The sequence below is a fragment of the Salmo salar genome, chromosome 09 (assembly GCF_965601325.2).
Source record: "Salmo salar chromosome 09, fSalSal1, whole genome shotgun sequence".
Classification (NCBI taxonomy): Eukaryota; Metazoa; Chordata; class Actinopteri; order Salmoniformes; family Salmonidae; genus Salmo; species Salmo salar.
In genome coordinates, this window is record NC_138299.1 from 69,046,734 (window position 1) to 69,057,234 (window position 10,501).

Here is a 10,501-nt window from a genome sequence, read left to right on the forward strand (position 1 = left end):
AAAAAAGAAAAAAAGATTCTGCTTCGGCACTCATTGTCATCAGGTCCGTTCGTGTCCGGGCCCAGATTCTTGGACCGGGGGAAGACCTACATTGCATCCCCAAAAGACCAGTAATCCCCCCCCCCCCCTCAAACAACTGGGATGCATCTGCAGAAAGATATTAAATCGGAGAGAAGAAAAAGAGAGAAAACGTTTGTATCCTGTGCCAGCATGGAGATAATCTGTGGCACGATCCTCTGAAGTCCTGTGAGCTGTTCGCAGTAAACTGTGGATGAGCTATTGGTTCCTGATATTCCCTCAACTGCTCTTAGTGAAGGAATTGCTTATAAAATCCAGATAAAACACGAGGTTGACTGACGAAGAAATAATCAGTTCTGGTAGAGACTTGGACATTTATCTTTAGTCATTGTTTTATATATATACACTGCTCAAAAAAATAAAGGGAACGCTTAAACAACACATCCTAGATCTGAATGAATGAAATAATCTTATTAAATACTTTTTTCTTTTCATAGTTGAATGTGCTGACAACAAAATCACACAAAAATAGTCAATGGAAATCCAATTTATCAACCCATGGAGGTCTGGATTTGGAGTCATACTCAAAATTAAAGTGGAAAACCACACTACAGGCTGATCCAAGTTTGATGTAATGTCCTTAAAACAAGTCAAAATGAGGCTCAGTAGTGTGTGTGTGGCCTCCACGTGCCTGTATGACCTCTCTACAACGCCTGGGCATGCTCCTGATGAGGTGGCGGATGGTCTCCTGAGGGATCTCCTCCCAGACCTGGACTAAAGCATCCGCCAACTCCTGGACAGTCTGTGGTGCAACGTGGCGTTGGTGGATGGAGCGAGACATGATGTCCCAGATGTGCTCAATTGGATTCAGGTCTGGGGAACGGGCGGGCCAGTCCATAGCATCAATGCCTTCCTCTTGCAGGAACTGCTGACACACTCCAGCCACATGAGGTCTAGCATTGTCTTGCATTAGGAGGAACCCAGGGCCAACCGCACCAGCATATGGTCTCACAAGGGGTCTGAGGATCTCATCTCGGTACCTAATGGCAGTCAGGCTACCTCTGGCGAGCACATGGAGGGCTGTGCGGCCCCCCAAAGAAATGCCACCCCACACCATGACTGACCCACCGCCAAACCGGTCATGCTGGAGGATGTTGCAGGCAGCAGAACATTCTCCACGGCGTCTCCAGACTCTGTCACGTCTGTCACGTGCTCAGTGTGAACCTGCTTTCATCTGTCAAGAGCACAAGGCGCCAGTGGCGAATTTGCCAATCTTGGTGTTCTCTGGCAAATGCCAAACGTCCTGCACGGTGTTGGGCTGTAAGCACACCCCCACCTGTGGACGTCGGGCCCTCATACCACCCTCATGGAGTCTGTTTCTGACCATTTGAGCAGACACATGCACATTTGTGGTCTGCTGGAGGTCATTTTGCAGGGCTCTGGCAGTGCTCCTCCTGCTCCTCCTTGCACAAAGGCGGAGGTAGCGGTCCTGCTGCTGGGTTGTTGCCCTCCTACGGCCTCCTCCACGTCTCCTGATGTACTGGACTGTCTCCTGGTAGCGCCTCCATGCTCTGGACACTACGCTGACAGACACAGCAAACCTTCTTGCCACAGCTCGCATTGATGTGCCATCCTAGATGAGCTGCACTACCTGAGCCACTTGTGTGGGTTGTAGACTCCGTCTCATGCTACCACTAGAGTGAAAGCACCGCCAGCATTCAAAAGTGACCAAAACATCAGCCAGGAAGCATAGGAACTGAGAAGTGGTCTGTGGTCCCCACCTGCTGAACCATTCCTTTATTGGGGGTGTCTTGCTTATTGCCTATAATTTCCACCTGTTGTCTATTCCATTTGCACAACACAATGTGAAATTTATTGTCAATCAGTGTTGCTTCCTAAGTGGACAGTTTGATTTCATAGAAGTGTGATTGACTTGTAGTTACATTGTGTTGTTTAAGTGTTCCCTTTATTTTTTTGAGCAGTATATATTTTAATGATAAGTTTTTCATTAAATACTGACACCATCATTTACACTGCAGCTTCATGCTTATTTTGTCAGTTATAAATGTTTGCTTTCAGTTGGAAGATAACAGAACCCATTCTCATCCTAAGTGGAATGTAAGTACTCCATTGAGAGAGAATTTGCAGGCATGTGAAGAATGCATCTGTTTGAACTGTCTTATATTTAGCTAATATTATCGAATCAACTCGATGCTAAAGAAATAGGATGTCTGTGGAATGCTCAAACTTGAGTTGAAATCAAGGATTCACTTTCAACAAGGAAGAGGGACCAAGGGAGAGGACATGTGAGAGGAAGCCATTTTGAGATAATGGGACATGCCATGTGCCAGTGCCACGCGCTTTCCTGAAGTGTCAGTGCTTCATAAATTAAGAGCGAAACAGCTCAATTGAACAGATTGTAACTTGGATAAGCAAGGAAGTTTAGGTTATGTGTGTCTGTCGTTTGTGTGTGTGTGGAAGTAGCAGTGATCGGGGGATAATTGTAGCTTCCTGTCATTGTGAATCCTCATGTAGCCTAGTGACCTTATCTCCCCTCACCAGACACTCCCAACAAGGTAAAACCACTATAACAACTTTCTCTCCTGTCACTCAACACATGCAGTCACATCCTATGAACGAATTGCAACAACGATACTTCTTGCAGAAATGACCTTGTGTGCTGCACAGATACATTAGGACACAGAGGTGTGACGTGCTCCTAATTGTCTTCCCGTGCTCGCGCCCTTCCCTTGATTCATTGCTTCCTTTTCAAAACACATTGGTAGAGAAATTCTGAAGGTTTCCCGAACTTTCTCACTTGTATGTTAGTCAGACCAAAATTAGTCTATGTTTGGGTTGTTCAGTCTCCATCTCCATACTGCATGATAGGCGGATGGTGTATCCAGCTCAGGGGAAGTCAGCCGTTCTCTGTAAGGGTAAACTTTCCTGTCGTTGCATCGGGGCTAGAAGCCAACCGGATCAGTCTAGTGTTAACTGTTTCTATGGCCTGGTTGCTGTCTAAATCACCACTTGGAAGCCAGAGGGGAAGTGTTGACCCCCCAGGTGAAAAGACAGTAGGTAAAGTGTTTACTCTCAATAGCCCAAGTCTTAAATTGAGACTTTGCGTGCACAACTGACTGTCGCCCAAGTCCCCCATTGACATCAATGTATGACTCATTGAAAGCAATAGGCCGACATGATTTTCACCACACTTAAGCCTGCGTGTCTCCATATAGAGTTAGGCCCTATGACAGAGTTCCACAGTAGCAGACGATGGAGGGGGATAATCTATGTTTAGATCCTATCCTAATCAGCTCCTCCTTATTATCAGAAAGGAACGCAGACAACAATGGGACCCTTATGTGGCAGTGTGTGGTGTAGCTTTTGCTTGTTAGCATGAGTCTTTATCATAAGCTTATGTTTCTGTACTTTTTGATATCTTCTATTAGATTAGGCCGACAAGACCATATTGTGAAGGTTTTCCACTGATTTTTGATGATTCATGTCGTTATGAGTGGGAATGTGTTCACAATCAAGTTACCAGGGGAAACTAGGGTAAAAGATAAGTCAAGCACAACCTTTTCCTTCCTCTTCCTATAACCCCTTCAGTTGTGTTATGACATGTCCTGTTTTCAGATTCCGTCTTCTGTCACCACATAAATAAGAACACTGTCGTTTAAGTCAAACGCCACAGTCAGCAAGGAAAACAATAAACCATTACAAAGGTGAATGAAGCTACACAGGTTTTGTTGATGTTCCCAAGGGCTGCAATGGGTGATTGTTCAGGCTGGTGTTACAATATCACTGACGGTGTGGGGAACTGTTTAGTTTGGCACAGCCTTGTTCAGTGTGTTGTCACCACTCTGTTTCATGCTGCTGGAAGGCCTGGGTAGTACAGTTACTAGTGCTAAAAGCTAAGGGGGTAACAGCTGTGTCAGTTTTTAGCATTTTGTTAGGATTTAGCATGCTGGGCCTAGGGCAGGTTAATGGACAAGAGTTGGTGTTGGCTCCAAAGAGTGACCATGATACATACAGTACATACAGAAATTGAGTGGCCTTTATTCTCTAAGTTCTGTAGTGTCGTGAACCCCATGGGTTTGGACAGAGAGGAAACGGCGAAGCAAGAGGGTCCACTCCTGTCAATCTGTTCATGCTAGAATACAGCGATAAGCAGACCAAGTGGGGAGTTTTTCTATGGCTGTCTATGAGAGCGTGTCAGATTTGGTCAACAAAACATTTGATTGCTAAGTGAGGCTTATTTGATCGAATAGAAGTTTTGTAAACGTTTAGGTTGTTACGAATGTACTGATCTAAGTGGACGCACGTAGAATTTCGTCAATGTTGAGAAACTATTTTATATCGGAGTTGTCAGTTATTCACACGCGTATCTGCCCTCTCATTGACTAGAATGTTCCCACCTGATCTCGCCTCCTCCCGCCTACCTTCCATCTTTGAGGATATGTATTTCCATTGTTAGTGGTCACTCGACTATCTTGTCAATATAAGATTGGAAATTCTCTGTGCTACACTCAACATTACCTAAGTAATAAAGCGAGCTAGAACATTAGTAATGGTCTGATTTTTATTTCTAATAGCTACTCTTATCTAATTTTCAAATGATCAGCACGCACGAACAACCACACACTCACTCTTGTTGTATAAAATGACTGGTTAGTCGCCCATCTACAGCAAACCTTTGGACGGCCCTGCCATCTTATTAGTGCACTGGCACAACATTCTCTCCCCTCACCACATCTTTCTCTCTCTCCCCCCATCTACACTTGACATTGGTGTTCCAACACCACCATCCTGGCTGCAGGAAGTCATGTTTCTGGCACTGACCACCAGATGGGATTTAGCTGCTTCCTCTGGCAGGAAGCTGGTTCAAGTATGCTAGGAGGCAGGGAGGAGAGAGGGGGTTGAACGGGGGAGGACGGAGGGGTAGAGTGGGGCTCAAGGGGGTAGAGCTATGTCAACAAACAGCGCCAAGTTCTAACAATGTCAGTGGGACAATAGTCAGCGGGTTAGTGGGTTCAGACCGCTGAGTGTTTGGGTGTAAACGGGCCCGTGTCATCGCCTGTTGTTATGTATAGGCTAGCACTCCAATAACTTAAAGCTCAGGGTGGAAGAATCCCTAAGAAGGATGTTTAGGTAGCGGAGCTTGGGGATTGGTCAAGCGAGGGTGGAGTGGGCGAGGTATTGATGTTTTTTTTTTTTCAAGGCTGGATGTTTTAGGGATAGTGGTTAAACAGGCTGTTGTGTCATGTGGGGGCAGCAGGTATCCTAGTGGTTAGATCGTTGGACCAGTAAACCCGAAAGGTTGCTGGATCGAATCCCTGAGCTGACAACGTAAAAATCTGCCGTTCTGCCCCTAAACAAGGCACTTAGCCTACCATGGATCAGTGGGTTGTCATTGTAAATAAGAATCTATTCTTAACTGACTTGCCTGGTTAAATAAAACAATTGTAAAGTGGAAAAAGTCTACTGCCACTACCTTATATGAATGCAGGATAAGCTGAATGTGTGCCACGTTGAGTGTGGTGTGCATTTGTTGGCAAACGTACAGACTCAGATATAAGCCATCATAAATGTTTTGTCAACGATCTACACTAAATACTCTAATGTCAAAGTGGAAGAAAAATTCCAACATTTGTTCAAAATAATAATGACAAAAAATACTAATATCCTCATTTAGATATGGATTCAACCCCCTGAGTCGATACATGTTAGAGTCACCTTTGACAGCGATTAAAGCTACGAGTCTTTCTGGGTATGTCTCTAAGAGCTTTGCACTCCTGGTTTGTGCAACATATGTCCATTATTCTTTTCTACATTTTTCAAGCTCTGTCAAATTGGTTGTTGATCATTGCTTGACAACCATTTTCAGGTCTTGCCATAAATGTGAAAACTTGGCCACTCAAATATGCACTATGTTCTTGGTAAGATTTGGCCTTGTTTTAGGTTATTGTTCTGCTGAAAGGTGAATTCATCACCCAGTGTTTGATGGAAAGCATATTGAACCAGGTTTTATTTTAGGATTTTGCCTGTGCTTAGCTCCATTCAGTTAATTTTTTTATCCTGAAAAACTCCCTTGTCCTTAACAATTACAAGCATACCCATAACAGAGAGTGGTTCTCAGTAATTTATTGTATTTGCCCCAAACATAACACTTTGTATTCAGGACACAAAGTTAATTTCTTTGCAAAGTTTTGGTATTATTACTTTAGTGCCTTGTTGCAAACAGGATGCATGTTTTAATCTGTACAGGCTTACTTTTTTGTCACACTGTCATTTAGATTAGTATTGTGAAGTAACTACAATGTTGTTGATCCATCCTCAGTTTTCTCCTATCACAGCTATTAAACTCTGTACATTTTTTAAAGTCACCATTGGCATGGGGAAATCCCTGAGCTTTTTCCTTCCACGTCGGCAACTGAGTTCGGAAGGACGCCCGTGTCTTTAGTGCCTGTATTGATACACCTTTCAAAGTGTAATTAATAACTTCCCCATGCTCAAAGGGATACTCAGTGTTTTTTGTTGTTGTTTTATTTTTTTATTTTATACCCATCAACCAATAGGTTATCTTCTTCGCGAGGCATTGGAAAACCTCCCTGGTCTTTGTGGTTGAGTCTGTGTTTGAAATGCACTGCTTGAAGGATCTTACAGATAATTCTATGTGTGGGGTACAGAGATGAGGTTCTGTAGTCATTCAAAAAACCATGTTAAACACTATTGCACACAGTGAATCCATGCAACTTATTGAGTGACTTGTGAAGCAAATGTTTACTCCTGAACTTATGTAGGCTTGCCATAACTAAGGGGTTGAATACTTATTGACTCATGACATTCCAGCTTCATTTTTGATTAATTCATCCAAAAATCTCTTTTTAACATTATGGGGTATTGTTTGTAGGCCAGTAAAAAAAAATCTCTATTTAATCCATTCAGGCTGTAACTCAACACAATGTGGAAAAAGGCGAAGGTTGTCAGTACTTTCTGATGGCACTGAATAGCAAATGAGTGGCACGATCTTTACCACATGCGCATCTTTTTCCACATGCGCATAACTAAACTACATGGATGTTTAGAAGAGGTCCTGGTCCTGTCGTCACGGGGCCTCAACAGGACGGTAGGAAAGGCTTGGTTGCTGACTGCACTCTGAATGGAAGTGGAGGGTCAAATGAAGTGCTTCTCTAACCAAGACTTTAACTTCTTCATTCACTTGAATGTAGTCCAGAGGTGACCCCTTAACTGGACACAACACATTTATATATTGAGGAGTTGTTTGACAGTTAATACAAACTTTTGAGGGATCATTTTTTTTATTTGTGAATTCATACAACATAGTCATCCAATTTTATTTGTCACATGCGCCGAATACAACAGTAGACCTTACAGTGAAATGCTTACTTACAAGCCCTTAACCAACAATGTTGTACATAATGTCAACATGATTGACAAAGCAGTAACCAGAGGAATTTCTCTTTATTTATAGTGTGTGTATCAAAATGTTTTCTCCCACTTCGTTCCTACTGAACACCACTGCTGGTTTGGAATGCAGGCTAGATTCAACCAATGACTGGAAGCCAGAGATTCTGCTCTGTCTACTTTCACACCCCTCGTGACCACCCACTAGTTCCCCAGCTTTCTGTGGGATGTGGTGATTTTGTGACCTCATTGCTGTATCAGAGTAGCTTCTAATTTTTCAGTGGTACTGTGACTTCATCTACAAATCCATAACACTGGTGGTAAATGTTGTCTGTGTACAAAACGTGTTGAATTGGAAATGTGAACTTAGTCTTTCTCAAGACCGGATGTTGGCATGCAAGTGTATGCACGTGCGTGTACAGTATGTTTGCAGTCCAGTTTGTGTGTGTGTGTGTGTACGCGGTCGTCACCCTGTGTGACGCACCCAGTGAAAGGCAGGAACCACTCCACCTTTGGAGGTCAGAGAGGCGTAACACATGGTCTGGCAAGTGTTCTCCCAATCAACAGGGTTAGTGTGGGTGTGTGTTCACACACAGCTGCAGGAAATATGATATCCCAATTTACCTAATTTGCTGGCTTTCATTTCCCTTCAATCTGCTATCTTTTGAAGCTCTTTACCGTTCGCTTTTCTGGCGTGGAATCGCCCTATGCATGTGCACACATGTGTGGGCGTGTGTAATCACTATGGTCTGGTATAGACTCCAGCAGCTCCTAGACTAGACAGAGGCAGTGAAATTGCACTTGGCCTTGCTCTCTTGTTTACTAGCTTCCAACAACAAGTCAAATAGCTGGTTTCTCCCTGGAACCACAATGTCTCTCTGCGGCTTCGTCGACTCACTTTCCTGTTTTTCCAAGTATCACCGCCTATTGTTTTCGCTTCACATGGATGTTTAGATACCTAAACCCCGGTCGGCACCTGTGTCTGTTTGTGTGTGTTGTTCTCTGTCGGGGGTCTCCAAAGTGAGAGGTGGGGGACAGAGAGGGAAGTATATGTTTGAGTGAGGAAAGGGTGGAAGAAATGCTCCACAGTCACACACACAAGAAATGTGGCAACCAGACTACTACCAGCACAAAGGAAGTCTCCCCCACAAGTATTGTCAGATGCCAGCCTACAAACACAGAACAACTTAAGAGGGCAAGGAGGGGGGGAAGGAGTGGGGAGGACAGGGAGATTTAAGTGAGCAATGGCCCATCAGATCCTCTCTGATCTGTCGTCTCTATTGCATGCTCTGCTTATCAGCTATGTGGAACAGGAGAGCACAACAAAAGCCAGAGCCAAATCTCCCTATGGTCTTACTATGTTACACTCCCTGAGGCTGTGTTTCTGTCTGTAAATGTTTTCTTTCTTTTCCTCAGCTCCTATGTATTTGTATGTAGTGACTATCGCAGGAGTCGCCGACATTTCTTGCATGAGAGCTACTTTTATATATTATGGAACATGTCACGAGCTACTCCTTAATTTGTTCCTAGCTTTCAAATAGGTACTGTCTTGGTATTTTCCTGAATCCCATTCATTTTCATTTTTTCCCTAACTTAATCCTGTCTTTAATAATAAAATTATAAGTATTCATACAGAAACAGTGAAATTGGATGTTCTGAGTCCATGTCAATGCTTAAAGTAACAGCCCAGTGCTTCCAGATTTCTATTAAATTTGACCTATAATTATTTACAATATGAGTGAAAGTTTTTCTTCACAAAAATTGTAATTAAGTTTAGTAAAAAAAGCAGCTTACCTGTGATGGAATGGTGCCGGCGTACTCCAACCACAGAACGATGTTGACGTGTCATAAAAAAAAATTCATGCAACTAGACCGCTGATTGGCCAGCTCATCCTCCTCAGGGAGATGACATGTTCTCGGGCTCCCGAGTGGTGCAGCGGTCTAAGGCACTGCATCTCAGTACAAGAGGCGTCGCTACAGTCCCTGGTTTGCATCCAGGCTGAATCACATCCGGCCGTGATTGGGAGTCCCATAGGGCGGCGCACAATCGGCCCAGCATTGTCCGGGTCTGGCCGGGGTAGGACGTCATTGTAAATAAGATTTTATTTTGTTCTTAACTGACTTGCCTAGTTAAATAAAGTTTTTTTTTTTAAAGTGCATGCACCACACATACTGTACAGGGGCAATATTGCTGGAAATTAATTGGCAGATATTGTGTTACATTTGGCTTTTTAAGCCAATTGTGGCTAACCGGTGTGATAATGTCAATGTGGATGCGATTGGATAGTAGGTGTCTGATACTTCTGCGATTTGTTTGAGGTGGAACGCGTGAAAAATACATGCCCTTTCAGAATTGTTTGGCGAGCTGCTGCGAGGTCCGGTTAGCTTGCGATCGACCTGTTCGAGAACCCTGGACTAGAGACAGATGAATTGTCGGAGTGCCAAAAAGGCGATTGAGCGTTATTCTAAAGAAATGTACCAGTAGCTTCTCTGGAATGTGTATGTGTGTTTGTAATGCATAGTAAAGCTTTGGATCAGACTACATAACCTAATGGCAGTGTTTCCAAAATGGTCATCGATGGTCACTTCTTGGTTGTGTGTCTTTGTGTAAGAGGCTTTCTTTTGCTTCTCCTGTTCCACTGCAGTGATGAGGATGACAAGTGGAATGCACACAAACACTAAGTAGGTAGGGTTGACACACACACACGCACACCACTACCTTGCTACTTTTCTCTCTCCTTGATGTTCTCCACTCTCTGAATACTCAATTGCTCCTAAGAGTCCAGCTTGAAGTTCACTTCCAGGTGCTCTTGACTGCTTGACTTCACATGAAGCCTGTAAAACTTCTAAAGTCTTTATGTTTTGACCGTTTCTTACTGTTTGCTTTGTAGAACAACAAACAAAAATAGGACTGAAGATTTGCTAATCATTACCACACGCCCTCCCACAGATGTGAAGGTTGGGAGTTAACATCTGTGAAGGTGTGTGTTATGTTATTTAAGACGGGGAGTGGTGGTGTGGTTGCGTGTGTGTGTGTATACTCTGATAGAGAGAA